This window comes from Bacillus rossius, chromosome 2, assembly GCF_032445375.1.
Source record: "Bacillus rossius redtenbacheri isolate Brsri chromosome 2, Brsri_v3, whole genome shotgun sequence".
Lineage (NCBI taxonomy): Eukaryota > Metazoa > Arthropoda > Insecta > Phasmatodea > Bacillidae > Bacillus > Bacillus rossius.
In genome coordinates, this window is record NC_086331.1 from 65,665,468 (window position 1) to 65,685,023 (window position 19,556).

General features: G+C 36.7%; 1 protein-coding gene across 4 annotated transcripts in view; it reads left to right on the forward strand.

Annotated features, from left to right (window-relative positions):
- The window catches only part of LOC134529340 (ribitol-5-phosphate xylosyltransferase 1-like), a 92,496-nt gene extending 73,644 nt beyond the window's left edge, over positions 1-18,852 (forward strand). For 3 of the 4 annotated variants that reach the window (XR_010074536.1, XR_010074539.1, XR_010074543.1), the window contains exon 6: positions 1,822-18,852. The gene's annotated coding sequence lies outside the window, so the exon portion shown is untranslated. The remainder of the gene's footprint in view (positions 1-1,821) is intronic. The other variant, XR_010074537.1, reaches the window with a different exon arrangement.
- Positions 18,853-19,556: the final 704 nt, after the last annotated feature.

The following is a 19,556-nucleotide window of genomic DNA, read 5'->3' on the forward strand; positions in this document are numbered from 1 at the left end:
TCATACAAAACTCCATAAAACTATTAAAATGTGGGAGGGGGGATATTTTTTGGTTGTTTTGTCAAGTAAGGTACTTTAATTTAAATACTGTACGTTAACACGAAGAAGAAGGTCGATTATCGCAAGGTGCTTAATTTAAATGACGGTTACAAACATTGAAAAGCTGAAATGTAAATTTCTCGCCTTAGATGAAACGGACCTTGCTGAGTGAAATGTGGTGTGAAGTTGTGTTTGAGTCAGTAGCTCAAAGGCCTCAACTCAATGCATGGGTGTTTTTTTTAGCAAATATTGTAATAGAACAATATAATTTAATACATATGCATAATATATTACTTTTAATATACCGTAATAATAAAATTATATAATAACATAGCAAATGCTGGCGACACCTGATTTCAGCCATCCACCTGTAAGGTTGATAGGCCTCCCCCCACCCCCCCCCCCCCCCCCCCGAACTGTGCTCAAATAAATGAATATAATGTTAATGCCGCCACACGTAGACTACTTCGGCACCAACGCGCCTAAGGAATTTTAAATTCAAAAACTACTTTTAGCAGTTAACAACATCGTAATTGTTGCAACCAAACATTTAACGAACTTTTCCAGCTATAATCAATAACTACAACAGGAGAAATCTTGAAAAAAGTAAATTTTAAACAGCTATATTTCCTTTTCAACATGCACTTATCCTATAAGACCAGGACCTGCCGCTAGAATGTGCTGCACAACGTGTCTCCCGTTTCGTTGTTTTGACAACTTTCCTTTCTTGTTCTACTATAATATTTGTTTATAGTCTGTAGTTCAGTCATCGCTAGTTAGTTAATTGGAGTGCAAACATTTTTTTAAACTTTACAATCAACAAGTTATTTTGGCCCGCTAATCGTAATTGATTGAGCATACCTAGTTAACATATACATATAATATATTTATAAGATAGTGCAGTCCAGAGCCGATCTTTGGCTCACCTCCGCTAAAAATATTTCTAAATCGTGACACATGAAAGAGAGGTTAGTGTGCAGCAACATGTTTAATTTCCAGTCCAGATTAACTACAGTATTTGAATCGTTTTTTTTAAAAAGGGTGTAACTCATCATTTTGGCTATTTTCAGTTTTACATGGTGTCGGTAACTTCTTACATAGGCCTACACGTAGGCTTTGAAAAGGCGGATGTCAGGCATTTGGTTGAGTATGTACAGACATTTAAAATTTTCACATTGTTTTGAAGGGGCATATCTCACTGAGTTCCGCCTGTTTAAAAATGACTCGTGACATTCGCCCCTTAAAAAATATTTGAGGTTGGCAGCAGAGGTTGGTTGCAGAGGTTGGCAACACAGGTTGGTAACAACGGTTGGTGACATTGTATAAACTCAATGCATTGTGTTTTGATGTTCATATTTGCTTTGCAGTGTATAGGATACTGTACTTTTGTCGGTTATTGCACAACAAATGAATAAACTTGCAATATGAGTGATGATGAAAACTGTAGTACAGATCATGTCAGTTCATGTAAAATAAAAGGTGATCCTTCATCATACAAAGTGAATAAAGTAAAAGCTGCACGACTGAAAGGTGAAGGTTATGTTAATCACAGAGGCAAGGATGTTGCTGCAAAAAAAAACCTGGATTTTCTTGCAGGTAACGTTTTCTGTCACTATTAATTTCATACTAATGTGTGTGTAGTTTTAGAGTTAAAACAACATCACTATTTCATGATTTGAAAACTAATGTAAGTGTTGTAATGTCATTGCAATGGAAATGTGTGGAGTGTGTTTTTTTATAAATAATTGGAACGTTATAAATAAACACTGATTATTTCCTCAGATGCACACGAAAATGCTTGGATAATTTGGGAGAAGACAACTGCCTGGATGTGTTTGTACGATTTTACGATCTACCAAGTAAAAATGCGCAAGATTTGTTTCTACAAGTCTTGATAGACGTTGAACAAGTTAAACAGAGGCGACCACAAGACAAAGATAATCCCAAAATTTTGAAAGGTGCTACATTTTTTATTTTATTTTAATTTTTTAAAATGCACTCCGTTTAGTCCCAAATTAGGGACATGGAGCAAGTTAAATACAATTTAATACAATAGAAGTTAAATATAAATCAACAATACAAATCATACAATCATATTACAAATGGTTCAAATAATAAAAATGAACGGTATATTAACCTTTATCAGTTATAAAAGAAATAAATAATAAAGTACACACACACACACACAGTAGGATTATAATACAATCAACACCAAGCTATAATTATGCAGAAATTGGAATTAAATTTATACATACTAATATTGGTGATCCAAATATTTAATAATAGTATAAAAGGTATGGGTATGGAGAAATTCCTTTAATTTTTTTTTTAAATAACATACTGTTCTGAAAACAGAAAATTTGAAGATCTTTGGGCAATTTATTAAATAATTTAACAGCTATACACTCTATGCCTTTTTGAGAAGCCGACAGTGACGAAAATTTAACATGAACATTATTTTTTGATCTTGTGCTATACTCATGAATTTGACAATTTAATACAAACTTATCCTTATGATTTGATACGTAAACCAAAACATCTAAAATATACTGAGATTGTAAAGGATGAATTTTTAGATATGTAAATAGAGGTCTACAAGATTCTAATTTCTTTTTATAACACATGATCCTTATTGCTTTTTTCTGTAATATAAAAACCTTACGGCTATCAACAGAATTTCCCCAATACATAAGACCAAACTTCATTAAGGAATGAAAATAGGCAAAATAGACTTTCCTTAAAGTAGCCTGTGATACTAATGAAGACAAGTATCTGAATGTAAAAATTGCTGAACTTAGTTTTTTAGAAATGATAGAAATATGCGCTTTCCAGTTTAACCTTGTATCTAAAGTTAAGCCAAGAAATTTAGTTAGTCTTACATTATTAACATTAGCATGATTATCATCATTTACTGCAATATGTTCATTTATCTGATCATTATTATTACCTAATGAAAACTCCAAATAATTAGTTTTATCATAATTCAAAGTTAATTTATTTATAGCAAACCACTCTTTAAGTTGTAAGAGTGTTCTGTCTCTATTTAGCAATAACTGATTATAAGAATTCATTTTAATTAAGATACTAGTATCATCAGCAAAATGGATAGGGGTAGTTCCAGGTCCAAGACCATAAGGAAGATCATTAATAAATACAAGGAACAACAAAGGTCCCAAAATAGAGCCTTGTGGAACACCATGCTTTATATATTCTGCATTAGAAAAAATATGGTTTTGTGACTTATTATTATATATAGAAACCTGTTGTTTACGATTTGATAAGTAAGAATTGTTTATTTATTCTTTACCTGTTATGCCATAGAAATGAAACTTATTTAAAAGAATCTCATGGTTAATACAAGTAGGAGTGGCAGGCTGTTACTGGAACGATGTAAACATTTAAATGTAAACATTGAAATGTAAACATTGCGCCAGTACCAGCCTGGGGGCCGCCATCTTGTTTCATGGAGGCCGCCATCTTGTCTCGTGGGGGCCGCCATTGTTGTTGACATTGGCTACCAGGGCGCGCCACCGTCGCAGCCACTGGGGGCCGCCATCTTAGTTCAGCCTTTAGTTACCGGAGCGCGCCACCGTCGCTCCGAAGGCTGGAATTGTATACAAAAAATCCTGGGCGGCGTGTGGATTCGATCCGTGGGACGCAGCAACGTCGTGGTTAGAAGGCAGACGCCTTGACCACTAGACCACGAGATCAAATGAGGAGAGTAGAATTAAATAACGTACATATGCCGCCATGTCTTTAAATTTAAAAAAATATGCTTAATACAAACGCCGCCATATCTAATTTCCAACCGCCATGTTTAAATTTCGAAAAGCAAATGCCGCAACCCCCACCATTATGCTTAAGGTGCCATGTTGTATGCTTAAAACCCCCGCCATACTAGCTATGCCTATGCCACCATGATGTAAGCTTAAAACACACACACTCACCCCAAGTATGCCTAAAAGAAACCCCCGCCATACTAGCTATGCCTAAACCGCCATATTTAAATTTCGATTAGAAATAAAATATTGCTATGCTTAAATTTAAAAAAAAAAATACCGCCATGATGTATGCCTAAAGCAAACCCCCACCATTATGCTTAAACCGCCATATTTTAATTTGGAAAAGAAATAAAATACCGCCATGTTTAAATTTCGAAAAGCAAATACCGCAACCCCAACACCCAAAGTATGTTTAAAACAAACACCACCATACTAGCCATGACTAAATGCCTGGGAGAAACATAACCTCAAAAAGGCGCCATACTAGCTATGTCTACCCCACCCCCCACCACTAGTATGCTTAAAACAAACACCACCATACTAGCTATGACTAAATACCCGGAGCAACATAACCTCAAAAAGGCACCATACTAGCTATGTCTACCCCACTCCCACCACCAGTATGCTTAAAAAAACAAACACCGACTAAATACCTGAGAGTAACATAACCTCAAAAATCCCGCGCAGAGAGAGCGAGATGTTGTCCGCTGGAGCGTCACTCATAAACTGCCCAATTATAATCCCCACATCATATTATAAGCATAATAATATCTTTAAAAATAACACATTGTGTGGAAATGCTTTAGCGGTACAAGCATAGTCAAAATAAGCATAGTTAAAAAAATGTAGGACCTCTATTGTGGTAGAATACTTTCAAATAGTAATAAGCATTTTTAAAAAAAAAATGTATTAAGCATAGTTAAAAAAGTATTAGGCATAGTTAGGACAAAGACTATTATTTTACGTCGAGTAAAATAAGCGTTGTACAAACACCGTGCTGAGAGCCTTGCTCGTGTGCCGGCGAGCAGGAATGTATTAAGCATAGTTAGGACCCTTAAAGTTAACACGTAGCGTTAAGTAATTAAAAATAAAACTTAGATGCGGCACGATCGACATAAGTTACCGATGTAATAATAAAAAAAATAGCGCTCTGCGACATGTACCAATAAGCATACATAAAAAAACTCACCGGAACGCACCCCACCTACCCCGGCGACGTGTAACAAATAAAAACGCAGACGAAAAGATATATTAAAAAATAGTAACACCTATGTATGCCGTATAGAGTGCAACCCGCACAACCGACAGCGTTTAACGATAAGTAAACTTATAAAATATATTACAAAGCGGGAGCGGCCCGCTCACGAATATGTGTTAATTATATGTTAATTTGTTAAAGGAAATAAATTTATTTTAAGAATTTATTATTACAACTTTTTAATTATTTTAAATCTATGTTGATTTGTTGATTTACTATCAAAAACTTATGGTTATACGTGGATTCATTTTATAGTAAAAATTAATATATTTATTTGACATTATTTTAATGTTTTATCTCACATTATTTCACTACCATCGACCGACAAATACTACGTTTTTGTTTTCATCATTTACTTTGAGATTTTTTTTTTTTCTTTAGGGTTCTTTATAAAAGATGTTGTAAAATTGCCGCCACTACGTAATGATTTTCCAGAGTTGACACACAGACTTGAAGAGCGTATTGCTTCCATTACTCTAAAAAAAAAGTTTTTAACCAATGTGTTTGCTCGTGTTAGCACTATCGTTCTATATTTAGATCACTTGTAATTGTGTTTAAGCGGAGGTATTTGCCTTTTGCTCGGGGTTCGTATCCCATCCGGTGGGTACGAGTGGTTAGTTCTGTGTGTAAATGTGGCGGACGTTGCTGTGAGCCTGCGAGTGTTCTCGAGTTGCTCTCGTTCCCCTCTCAAAAGCGGAATGTAGTTGACGTTACAATGCATCGGTGTGGGGGTTATCTCTAAGTTAATTGTATCAATCGTGGAATTTCACAACCAGTATATAGAGTGAATAAGAGAGACAAAGAGAGAAAGAGAGAGGGAGATATGAAGAGAGAGGTTTTGTAGGTTTTCATTAATGGTTTTACAATTGTGAGTTAGCGAACATACTTTTTAATAGTTGTAATTAGATTTTTTTTTAAATACACGTAATTTTATCCTCCTAATTTTGCTACACAACGATTATACACTAAAAGATTCCTGTGTGGTTAAAAAAAGTTAATTATATATATTTTTTTCTTAATGCATGTGACTGTAAAGATGAAATTGATAGTACTATCTTCTTTCCACCCAATGGTGCTATGATGCATATTTGTCTGTGTGTTCGCTAGCTTTTTTATATTTATTTTTTTCTAGTTCAATTGTGCTTACTTTCATATACATAGAATGGTTGGGATGTAATGTTATTTTCTGTTTCATTGGGTTAGTATTGAAAGGGTACTTTGATAAATATGTTTTGAATTTTGGGGGGTTGTATAGTACTTATCTATCATTCATGCATATATTCATGTGTCATTGTATCTCAGTGAACTTATATTTTGTGGAATATGAGTGTAAATTGGCTAGTGCGATTTCTTACATTGTCAGAGCTGCCAACCATTACGGATTTTCCGTAATTATTACGGATTTTAACCCCGAATTACGGAATTACGGAACATCGCTGGTTTATTACGGAAACGAGGCTTTGTGCTGCATGGTAACGGAGAAAATTCCGTTTCTGCTGTGCTTGTTTCGTGAACGCAGTTTGAATACATCGCTTGGTTGCACAAATAACGGAACTAGTAAGTGTGCGCATGTACGATGTACTGTCGAAATAAGTAAATTAATTCTCGTGTTTTCAAATAATAATGGGATGGTATTACGTCCGTTGTACGATACAACTAATACATATTCTCGGACTTATCGTTTGAAGGCTACTTAAATCACGATAATTTTTGTACGGTACTTTGGCTAACCTGTGTTGTGTTCATTTATTTCTTGAAAGCCATTTTTTTCATCATAGTGTTTTTGTCGTGTCTACAGACGTGAATTTTTTTAATGTTTTTCGATAGTGTTTTCTTCAGTGCCGGTTTTAGAAATGAAGCATGTGACAGAATAATGTGTATCTAGGAAAAAAAAAAAAAAAAACACGCAAGTCTTCAGAACTTTCGACTTAAATATTCAAAAGAATGGCCATGCTTGTAGTTTTCAAATGTTAGGAACGCCACGGTTTTGTAATGTATGCACGTGTGACTTTTCGATTGCACATGGTGGAAGGGATGACTGTAGACGGCTTATTGAATCAAAGAAACATGCAGAACATTTTAAAGCCGTGACGAGCAATAAATCTATATCTTCGTTTTTTCGCTACATCTGAAGAAACGAAAGTAACGAACGCAGTTATTGTTTACAAGTCCTTGTGTTTGTCTTGTTGTTTGTTTACATGACATTTCTTATCCAACCAGGATAAAAAAAAAAGCAAATAAAAAGACAGTTGCTTTAAAGTTTAACTTTGAATACTTTGAATTGAAGATTCCAAATATCCAGTAAAATTATTAATATTTCTTACATATTCAGATGATTGTATTGTTCAAATAGATTTTTTTTATTCATTAATTTGCATTGTATTCATATTTTTCTTTTTCTTTTGCATATTATTCTCCTTGTTAAATCTTGAGAGTGTCTTATAATGCCACAGGGAAAATTTATCGTGCATGATTTACGCATACTTTTTTCATATACCTAATTGCCATTACTGATGGGTGTGATTTGAGGTTGGCAGCTCTGCATTGTATATATTTAAGGTTTAGGAATAGCTAATATTATGTTACCAAGTTGTGTTCCGGCCTGTTTTCACTTAAACTATGAGAATGCTAGCCTGATTTAACGTATATCATTGATTGTTTTAATTGAGTCTTTTACAATAATTACATATTGGTTGCGCACTGGCAACCCCTTCTGTCTGTGAAGGACACGTCTGGCAACTCATGCTGGGTTGCGGTGGCCGGCAGAGTTTAAGGTCTTTATATCAATCCTTTTTCTTGGCTGCTTCATTTTTATTTCACGGATGGGTTTTTGAACGTGATGGAGAATATTCTATTAAGTGTGTTGTGTTTAGCTACTATCGGTGCTGCTGTTTATATATTTTAGGTTCTCGTTGTTAATCAATGTAAATTTAAATTTAAAATAGGTATAAAGGTTCCAAACATGATGGTGGAAACATCCTGGAAGTTGTGTGTGTGTGTTACGATCTAACCCTGTGTTTCGATACATATGTGGGACAATGTGTGCTACTGCAATGGTTATCATCCTTTATCCGCGAGGGAATTGGTCTTTGAAGCTTCATCTTACTGATCTATTTGCATTTTTTCACCTTTCTGTGTTTGTAATGTCTGAACTTTGTTTTTTTTTTTTTTTTTGAAGTGATTCCATATTATTGGTACATTGGTTTGCTTTTCAATTGTATATTTATTACTATATGCTTCTGGATAACCTATCTCATTGTTAATTGTATTTTTGAAATATTTCTGTTTGTAACCACTGGATGTTTTATTATTACTTCATTACGTGTACAGGGAACTACTGGTGACATCTTTGATCATGGCAGTATGGTTCTAGATATACGACATACGCGAGGTTTTTTTATATGTTTCGTATTTAAATTGTTATAATTGTATGGTTGGTATCTAAATATATAATTCCGTATTTATCGTTTCTTGTCACTACATAGCACTTTTAAGAGCAAACATCAAATTCCTTAAACTAATCCATTTTTTCTCACATTGTCTGCGAACATACATAATTACTTAAAATTATTTGTGCGAACAAGGTGGGTCTCTAGAGTTCGCAATTCCTTTCAATCTACTTAATTATAATGCGGAATCTCTCTTCCATATGGGTTTTTGAACTTAGGTTTCGTTTAGGTGAACAAAAAAAAAAAAACCTTTTTCTTTTAGATGATGAATTTAATTTATTTGGGATGTGACATTTAGTATAGGAAACGTGTTTCGTCGCACACGTATATGTGGCTTCATTATACAGGGTGGCCATTCACCGGGAAAACCGGGAAAACCGGGATTTATCAGGGAAATCACGTTGATCGGGAATTATCAGGGAAATGTCAGGGAATTTTTTTAATAACCGGGAATTTTTTGTGTCATGTATATTTACGCAGAGCTGCCAACCATTACGGATTTTCCGTAATTATTACGGATTTAACACAATATTACGGAACTACGGAACATCGCTGGTTTATTACGGAAACGAGGCTTTGTGCTGCTGGGTCACGGAAAAAAAATTCCGTTTCTGGTGTGCGTGTTTCGTGAACGCAGTTCGAATACATCACGTGGTTGAGCAGATAACGGAACTGATAAATGTGCGCATGTACTGTCGAAATAAGTAGATTAATTATTGTGTTTTGTAATAGAAATGGTACGGTATTACGTCCGTTGTACGATACAACTAGTACATATTCTCGGTCTTTTCGTTTGTTAGCTACTTATATCACGATAATTTTTGTACGGTACTTTGGCTAACCTGTCTTGTGTTATTTACTTTCTTGAAAGCCATTTTTTTTCATCAAAGTGTTTTTGTCGGGTGTACAGACGTGAAACTAGTTTATTCAATAGTGTTGTGTTCTTCAGTGCCGGTTGTAGAAATGAAGCGTGTGACAGAACAATGTGTATCTGTGGCAAAAAAAAAAAAAAAGAACGTTATTCTTCAGAACTTTCGACCAAACTATATAAAAGAATGGCCATGCTTGTCATCTTCAAATGTTTTGGAACGCCACGCTTTTTTATGCACGTGTGACTTTTCGATTGCGCATGGTGGAAGGGATGACTGAGGACGGCATATTGAATCAAAGAAACATGCAGAACATTTTAAAGCCGTGACGAGCAATAAATCTATATCGTCGTTTTTCGCTACATCTGAAGAAACGAAAGTAACAAACGCAGAGTTATTGTTTACAAGTTTTTTGGTAGAACACAATTTACCGATAGCAATAGCCGATCATTCGGGTAATTTGTATAGAGCTATGTTTCCGGACTCAAATATTGCACAGAAATACAGCTGTGCGAGAGCAAAAACATCTGCCTTAATAGAGTATATGGCTGGTGAAACTAAATTGAAACTGTTGAATCTTTAGTAAGTGGACCATTTGCTTTAGCTACAGATGGGAGTACTGATTGTAATGCAGTGAAGATTTATCCATTAGTTGTTTAATTTTTAAATCAAATACAAGGTAAAATTTGCACTGTACTGTTATCCCTTGTTGAGAGTACTAAAACTAAGAATATTTCACAACTAGAAATGTTACATTTCAAAAATGAATTAAAGAACAGTTATCAAAAGTTGTGTGAAAAAATGTTTGAGTGCTCGCCACTGAAATACCCTATTACATAAAACAAAACACAGACTGCAGGTCATTGAACGGGACTCTATAATGTAAAGTGACATATTTAAAATGAATTTGTTATTTAACGAACTTCCGTATGTATATAATGAATAAAACACAGCAGGGTGCTAAAATATGAGTAATCGCTTTCTATAATATTATATTTTTTCATCAAAAGTATGTTTTTTTTTGTAATTGTAAATATCAGGGAAATTTTGAATTTTTAATCAGGGAAATCAGGGAAAAATCAGGGAATATTTTTGGTGGCTGTGAGTGGCCACCATGTTATATTCATTTAGCTTAGTCCTTTAACTTTTACGCGTCTTTAAAGAGTGGTTGTCTTTTTTAAAGTCGGTGTCTAACTCTTTCTATTTTACATGTATGTTATTAGGGATTGTGACTATTACCATCGAACATTTTGTGTTGGGGAAGCGATGTCTGGTCTTTCTGAATGCGTTTTTCTTACGCTAGGTAATGTAATTTTTTAAATATATATTTCTACTTAAGTGTACTCTCATACATATACGTCAATATTTACCTAATTTTCTGTTCATTTTAGACTTTTGAAATTGCTCTTTTTGTTCATTCTCCTGTATTGTTTCTTTTATATAATACTTTCAGTTATGGCGGTTACACCTGTTCTCATTGGTATAGGTACATGTGTCTTGTTAGTACAGCATCTGTAGTATATGGAATTTAATTTCTCCTGGCCATCTCTGTGGGTTTATGAAGTGTTTGGGTTTGAGTCTTGGGTTGGGCATCTAGTTGTTGTTTCGATGTAGGTTGCAATATGCCTGTAGGCGTTGTTTGGTTTTTTCAAGTTGACTTGTTATTTATTACTGATAACTATATTATGATAATATTAACGAATTGTCTATGTGGGGGTACAAATTCAAGGAGCGTTTATGATGAGGAATATACAGTTTTGTTTGTGTAAATGCTTCAGTTACTTCAATACTTATTATTAGTATTCTCCTGACACTATATTTATTTTATATAGAAAAAAAAATTGGTTATTTTATGTCTGGCAATAAATGGATTAGCACTAGTAGGTAGTACATAGTTGGTGGGCATTGAGTATTCGTAAACCACATGTTTACTTTTATGTAAATATTATTTCCTTCTTTACTCCTTGTCACTTGAAAGTCGTTGTCGGGCTTCGTCGTTCACGTTGCTTGGTTTAAAGGCATGGGTGGTGTAATTAATAGTTTGCAAGGCATCCTTGTTTTACATATTTTATTATATTATTTTATCCACCATTACAGCTGGAGGCTTGTGTTCGGAGGACGCTGCGTGTTTGTGTTATTTCCGTCTGCCCTCAAGCAATGTGAAAGTTACTAGTGGTCCACCGAGGCGTCTGTCGTGTTCTGGACCATCGTCAAAGCGATGTGATGTTTGCTATGTCTGTTATTCTGTAGACGATTTTGGCTAAGTGGTTATTAATATGAATCTCCTTGTGTGTTCTTTCACAAACATTACTGGTGTGTTCTATTTAGGTTTCGTCGGAATGGGATTATAGTGCTTCCTATGCTTAATGGAATGCATAGTAGTAGAATATAGATTCTTATTTAAAACTGAACCAGTAACCTTTTATTTTACGTCTTGTTATTAACGCCAGAGCTTCCTATGCTTATTGGGATGTAGTTGTATATGTTATTTTTTTATTTACCCCGATATATCCTTATTATTATTTACTAGTTTGAAGTCTATAGTTGGTCTCTGATTATTCATCTACCACTATATAGAGATTGTGTTTTATCTAGCCTTGATGGAAAGTTAACAATAATCTTATAAGCATTCTTACTGTACAACATGACTCATATAATATTCCTTTATGGGTGTCAACACTCCTTATTTAGAACACCACACGATATGGCTATGTCATAAGCGAAAGGGAAGGATGGATAGCTGTTAATGTTTGTTTGTATAAATAAATAGTATGGTTATTTATTAACGGTGGTATGACTATTTGAAAATGAGTTACCAGTATATTGCGGTCTTTATACTATAATGATACATAGTTTTTTATTATTAGAGTAACATGCTATGTTTATAGTCGGGAACTAGTTTTCTTATATGAAGGACAAATTAGTCAGAGCTGATGATAAGCATATGTATTACACAGACCGTTAAAAGGACTTATGTTTATTTACTACAAAGTATGACTATAAGAGTTTAAACATTATCATATTTAGTTTAGGGTATAACACGTTTTACTTACATGTATATTATTTAATGGCTATACATACACTTTTTTACTATATTTTTTACTTAACAACGTCTTGTGGCTATATCGGTTTGTACTTCCTATTTAATGACTACACATAATACTATAACCGATTTTATTTATTAATGAATGTATACTAGCTGGGCTAGCACTTAAGACTCGTATGTGCGTCATACTTTTTTTTTTAATAAATGAGAATAGCATGTTTTGTCTCTGGTGTTATGCCGTTCATTCGCGAGGTCTTATGTGGGCTGTGGTGTATGTTTCTTATGTTTCGGTTGCTTAATAACGTATTTTGAGGATGTAGGTATTTTATGGTTATTGATATTTATTTGTGTTGTCATTTCTCGTGTCATGCCATTTGGTGTGTTGACTTGAGAGTGTGGTAGTTTTATAATATTGTTCTCGTAGATAGATTTTATTTTTTTAATTCTGGTTTTGGTTTATTGTGTTTTACTTATGGGTTGTGTTTAGCCTAGTGGTATAATATTTTTGGGGTGGGTATAGAGGTTTCCGTCCTTACCTGTCTGCGTTATTTATTTCATCAATGTGTTACTGAATTGGTATTTTTATAACCTTTCTTGCTTTTGCTGTCAATGGTTTTGATTGTTTATTTTATTACGTCATATGGTTGTTTTCTCGCGATTCCGCGTTTGTTTTATTTTTTCCTATTTACGTATAGGGATTTTTACTTTTTGCATCATGGTGTCTCAATAAGCGAGTATTATTTCATGGGAGTTTTCGCTGCTGAGGTTTTATTATGTGATTGGCGATTTTATCTGCATTGCGCTGTATTGCGTTTGTGAGTGCTATATCATTTTGATTGTTTTTTATTATGTTTTAATAGGTTTTTTTTTGTAATTACACTTGCTTTATGGTATTTTTTTTGTCACAGTTATAGTTCGGCGGTTTCATGTATTACTGGGCTGTGCGTTTTTAATTGTGTTCCACGCTTAGGCTCTCCTGCAAGTTAGTATGGAATGTTGCGTGTCAGGGTCGAAAAACAACTTTCCCCCTTCTCGCTTTCGTCGCACGAGGACTTTGTCAACAGTTTACAGAGTGCTTACACTGTGTACAGACGTGTTTCTCTAATGCTCCCGCTTTGTAATATATTTTATAAATTTACTTATCGTTAAACGCTGTCGGTTGTGCGGGTTGCTCTCCACACGGCCTATATAGGTGTTACTATTTTTAATATATCTTTTCGTCTGTGTTTTTATTTTTAATTACTCGTCGCCGGGTTGGACTGGATGCATTCCGGTGAGTTTTTCTTTTATGTATGCTTATTTGCTTCGTGCCGCAGCTGAGCGCGTCGGTGTTCTTGTTTTTTTTTTTTCTGGGTCTTCGCCCACTCCGTGCGGTTTTTTTATTTTAAATATGTTTGTTACTTAACGCTACGGCGCACGAGTGATCGTTCAACACTCTTTCCTACACGGCCGTTCAACATTTATTTAAATTTATTTGTTACACGTCGCCGGGGTGGGCTGGGTGCATTCCGGTGAGTTTTTCTTTTATGTATGCTTATTGGTACATGTCGCAGAGCGCTAGTAATTTATTTCTAGAGATCGTGCTGCTGTCGAGCGTTCCTACAATTTTAAATTACTTAACGCTACGTGTTAACTGTAGGGGTCCTAACTATGCTTAATACATTCCTGCTCGCCGGCGCACGAGCGAGGTTTCCAGCACGGCGTTTGTACTCGACGTAAAGTAATAGTCTTTGTCCTAACTATGCTTAATACTTAACTATGCTTAATACTTAACTATGCTTAATACTTAACTATGCTTAATACTTAACTATGCTTAATACTTAACACATTGGCAGAGAGCCAATTACTACACAATGTTTGTACATTATTTATTTTACTTGACGTAAAATAATAGTCTTTGTCCTAACTATGCTTATTTTCTATCTTTACGATATTATAAATTTAGCTATGCTTATTTTCTGTCTTTAAAATATTATAAATTTTAACTATGCTTATGCCATTGGCAGAGAGCCGGTGCTACCACTAAAGCATTTCCACACACAGTGTTATTTTAAAGACATTATTATGCTTATAATATGATGGGATTATAATTGCGCAGTTTATGAGTGACGCTCCAGCAGACAACATCTCGCTCTCTCTGCGCGGGGTTTTGAGGTTATGTTGCGCTCTATTTAGTCATAGCTAGTATGGCGGGGCTTTTAAGCATAGGGTAAATGGTTTATTTTGAAATTTTAAAATATGGCGGTTGGAAATAAAATATGGCGGTAATTGCTTTTAGCATAATGGTGTGGGGTTTCTTTTAGGCATACTTGGGATGGGTGTTTGCTTTAAGCATACACCATGGCGGAATTTTATTTCTTTTTCGAAATTTAAATATGGTGGTTTAATTATTTTTTTTTTTGGAATTTAAATATGACGGTTTAGGCATAGCTAGTATGGCGGGGGTTATTTTAGGCATACTTGGGGTGGGGGTGGGTGTTTTACGCATACAACATGGCGGTTTAAGCATAACGGTTAATGTTTTTTTTTTTTTGAAAATTTAAACATGATGGTTTAGGCATAGCTAGTATGGCAGGGATTTTAATTCCTAACTATGCTTAATACTTAACTATGCTTATTACTTAACACACTGATAGAGAGCCAATTACTATGCAATGTTTGTACAATATTTATTTTACTTGACGTAAAATAATAGTCTTTGTCCTAACTATGCTTAATACATTTATATGCTTATTCATGCTATCGCTATGGCATATTTTATCTCTCTCTGGTCCCGTACTATTGTACGGTGATCTATATTTTTAACTATGCTTATTACAGTTGTTTATTTTACACTATGCTTATTACTTGGCGTGTTGCACAAGTGCTACCACTAAAGCATATTTTACATTACTTTTTTTTTCTTTCTGGACAAGTACTATAAGATGGCTTGAGGTTTCTTTTTTGTTCTCACTTTACATTATGTCCTCGCGGCGACAACATGGTGGTCGCTCTCTGTGTGTGGTTTTTGAGGTTATGTTGCGCTCCATTCAGTCATAGCTAGTATGGCGGGGATTTTAAGCATAGCGGCAAATGTTTTAGACATAGCTAGTATGGCGGCGTTTGTGGAGTGGTGTGGTTTATAGACATAGCTAGTATGGTTGCATTATTTAAGCATATTTTTTTCGAAATTTAAACATGGTGGTTAAGCATAGCGGTTCGAACTTTAACTATGGCGGGTTAAGCATAGCAGTTGGAAATTTTAAACATGGCGGCAATTGTGGAGTGGTGGGGTGTGTGTGTGATTTTTAAGCATACATCATGGCAGATTTTTTTTTTTGAAATTTAAAGACATGGTGGTTGTGGATGGTGGGGGTTTATAGACACATATTTTTTTTTGAAGTTTAACAACATGTTGGTTGCTTATTTTAAGCATATTTTTTGTAATTAAAAAAAAACATGGTGGCATATGTACGTTATTTAATTCCCCATACTTCATCTGGTCCTGTGGTCTAGTGGTCAAGGTGTCTGCCTCCTAACCACGACGTTTGTGCGTCCCACGGATCGAATCCCCACGCCGCCCAGAATTTTTTGTATACAATTCCCGCCTTCGGAGCGACAGTGGCGCGCTCCGGTAACTAAAGGCTGATCTAATATGGCGGCCTCCAGCAGACGGAAAAAAGATGGCGGCCCCCAGTGGCTGCGACGGTGGCGCGCCCTGGTAGCCAATGTCAACAACAATGGCGGCCCCCACGAGACAAGATGGCGGCCTCCATGAAACAAGATGGCGGCCCCCAGGCTAGTACTGGCGCAATGTTTACATTTCAATGTTTACATCGTTCCAGTAACAGCCTGCCACTCCTACTAATACAGTCAAATGCCTTTGACAAATCACAAAACAGCCCTACTACATAATCTTTATTGTCTCAGACATTCAATATTGTAGAAGTAAGTTTAAATTGAGGGCGTACCGGTGTTAAAGTTTGAATACTGGTGGAAAATAATGGGCGCCACCACGTGAGTGAGCACGTGGACCCGGCTTGAAACTCTAACTCAGGGCATTACGTGGTCTGTGTGCGGCGGGATATTAGCCCTCCTGATTTTAAATGCAACACCTGTTCCTAACCACACCTGCTCTCAGCGTCGGGCACGCTTCTTATTAAACGCAGTGGGCTCTTAGGGCGTCCCACACGCCGCTGACTGGTTAAGGACCAACGTGCCCCCCCCCCCCCCCCCCCCCCCCCCGAAAACAAAGACACGTCACTCAATTAAGTTGGTTTTTATTTACTCACGTTACACGCCCTTACACAATCCTTCCATGATACTGTTATAAAACGCCCAAGGCACAAATCGATTTAGGTTAGGAGGCGAACCACGCACGTGGTCGCCTCAAGCCGTTTCTTAATACAGGGATGAACAAAAACTCCGGAGAGTAAAGAATTTTTAATTAAGCAGTCTCCGACCTAGAGAGGATATAAAGAAAACGATTTGAATAAATTGCTTAACAGAACTACTCGGTGAAACAACAGTGATGTCCTCGGGGTGTCTGCAGAGACGTCCGCTCTTGGCCGGCTGAAGAAGGAGACTGGGCTGAGACAAGGGCTTGCGGCAGGCAACATGGCGCCCTTCGCGCCGAACACCATTACCGTTAACATCTTAGCTATTGCGTGCCCCGGGTTATTATTGAAAATAACATGAACTCTTTATAAAAATTAGCACATCACACCCATGACCAGACCGTCTGTAATTATTACTTATGTGGTAGAAAATAGTTTATATCAAGTTATATGCTAGTTCCTCCGTCGCCCGCTAGGGAGCGTCCTTGTCCGTGCTTGCACGTATTTTATTACAAAAACAACAAATTAATGAAACAAAAGGCACTCACATAATCGTCGTGACACTATTTTGGGGCGAAACGAAAAGGGTTACAATAATATTATTATTACAAATAGGGGTTCGGCGCACTACAGCTATGTGCCCTCTTGCCGGGCTACCAACACACGCGCACATGCATGCACAAGTGGGAGGTTTGAACAGAGATGGTGGTGTTTGGGCGGTGGCATATCGGGCTCAAAGGGGCCGCAGGCCCGGACGACGTCAAAATGTTGCATCATTAGTGGATAATTTACTTCGGAAACCATACTGAGAATCAGTTAAAATACCATAAAACTGTAAGTGTTTATTTAATCTTGTATGTAGGTATTACCTTTTCCAATATTTTGTCAAATGTTGATAATAGAGAAATAGGCCATGTATTTTTCAATTTTTTTTCTATTGCCCTTTTTAAATAAAGGTTTAACAATAGCAACCTTTAATCTATCTGGAAAGTCACCCTGTTCTAACATACTATTACATATATGACTCAAAGGGCTCGAAATATAAAATTTACATTGCTTTAATAATGTACTACTAATTTGATCGAAACCCGAAGAATGAGATGTTTTTAATGAGTTTATAATATATACTGACGAGAGTTGTCGTACCCTCCTAGATGCAGAGGCCGTACCTGTCCGCCGACGTGGGCCTAAGGGAGATATGCTTTCCCCCCTGTGCACTGACTGTGAAGTGCTACGAACAGGGACGCACTCGCGTGCGCCCTGGCACGTCAGCGGACGTCAGAATGTTGTATATAATTATGTTTTATGCCTTTTCTTTAAGTGACCACGAGCCTCCACGAGTGTGTAAATATTGTACAAATACTTCGCCTATCAATAATCCGTTATTCATTTATCAATTGGTGTTTTGTTTTATTAATTAATTACTGGTCATGTCTTTTCTTAATAATTATGTGTTTATGCTAGTGTTATGTCAGCTATGTAACTGCAGCCTGGCGCACCGCGAGGCGGGCTGATCCCACGCCGGCTGATTTCCCCTCCCCTCCTCCGCGGCCCGCGGGTCACGGCCCGCTAGCGGGCGGGGGAGGGCAGTGGCGAACCAGACGCGAGAGCGAGCAGACGTGCGCTCCGTTCGGGAGACGCGTTTCTGCATTCGGAGTTCGCAGTCAATGACAACGTCACGGGACGGTCTCGGCAGCCGAGCTGCTATTATCCGCATTCGTTATACCGCTGGATTTCTCTCAGTTTTACGGATCTTTTCGGGACTGTAGCTGCATACGTCATAGCCCTTGTAATTGCCTTTCGAACCGCTGAACTCTCTTGGTCAGTACGCTTATTTACTGGACCCTCATCCGCATACGTGACGGGCCGCGTGCGCGCTGTATATCAACCCAGAACTTTCGTAACCAGTACGATTCACCCCAGAGTTACCTTCTCTGTCGTTTCGGGTCACATCTTGAGGACGAGACTTATTTCCGGGAGTCCGGGAGTCCGGGAGTCCGGGTCGCGGCGGGGAGGACGTTCGTTCCGCGAAGTGCTGGCCAGGCTGCGGCAGGATTTTCTTTATGGAATAAAAAGAATCTCGTGAAAACGGACATCATCGCATTATCCTTGGCAATACCTACCATTTCCCCTACCTACGCAACGTTCCCTCCAGGTCCCGTATTTTCTGGTCCCGGCCACGTTGGCCTGAACTCACTTCCTCACCGACGAGAGCTACATGGGCAAAGCAGGACATTTCGCAGACAGTAAATTAGGGACCATAGGCCGAGGGACGTCAATACTATCTCAGCTGATGTATAATTTATGGTAATTTTTGGAAATGAGTTTATATAATTGCTTGATAGGTATTGTAGGAATGCCGTCAAATCAGTATCATGATCCACTAGTTTATCTACAGCTGTAACAAAATAATGATTAAATGTTTCAGCAATTTTATCAGAGTCATTCAAAATAATATTCTCATTAAGTGATATGTCTTTCTTGTCATTTGGTTTATTTAACTGGTTTTTAATTATGGTCCAACTGGTTTTGGCCTTATTTTTTGAAACTGTAAGTATATTATCAAAATATATCCGTTTGGTGGGAATAGTTAGAATGAAGGTATGAATGCAAGCATTACTTTCTATATTTTCTGTGAGTGAAATACGTGTAAGAAGAATCCTAGAACTTAAAATGGCTGGAAAGAGTCCTGAAGACAAATGAGGCAGAGGTATTAGTAACATTCTATCTGCAAATGTTCATGAGGCTATCCATGAACATATCAGGTTTTTTTCCATTGCACGAATCACATTATATG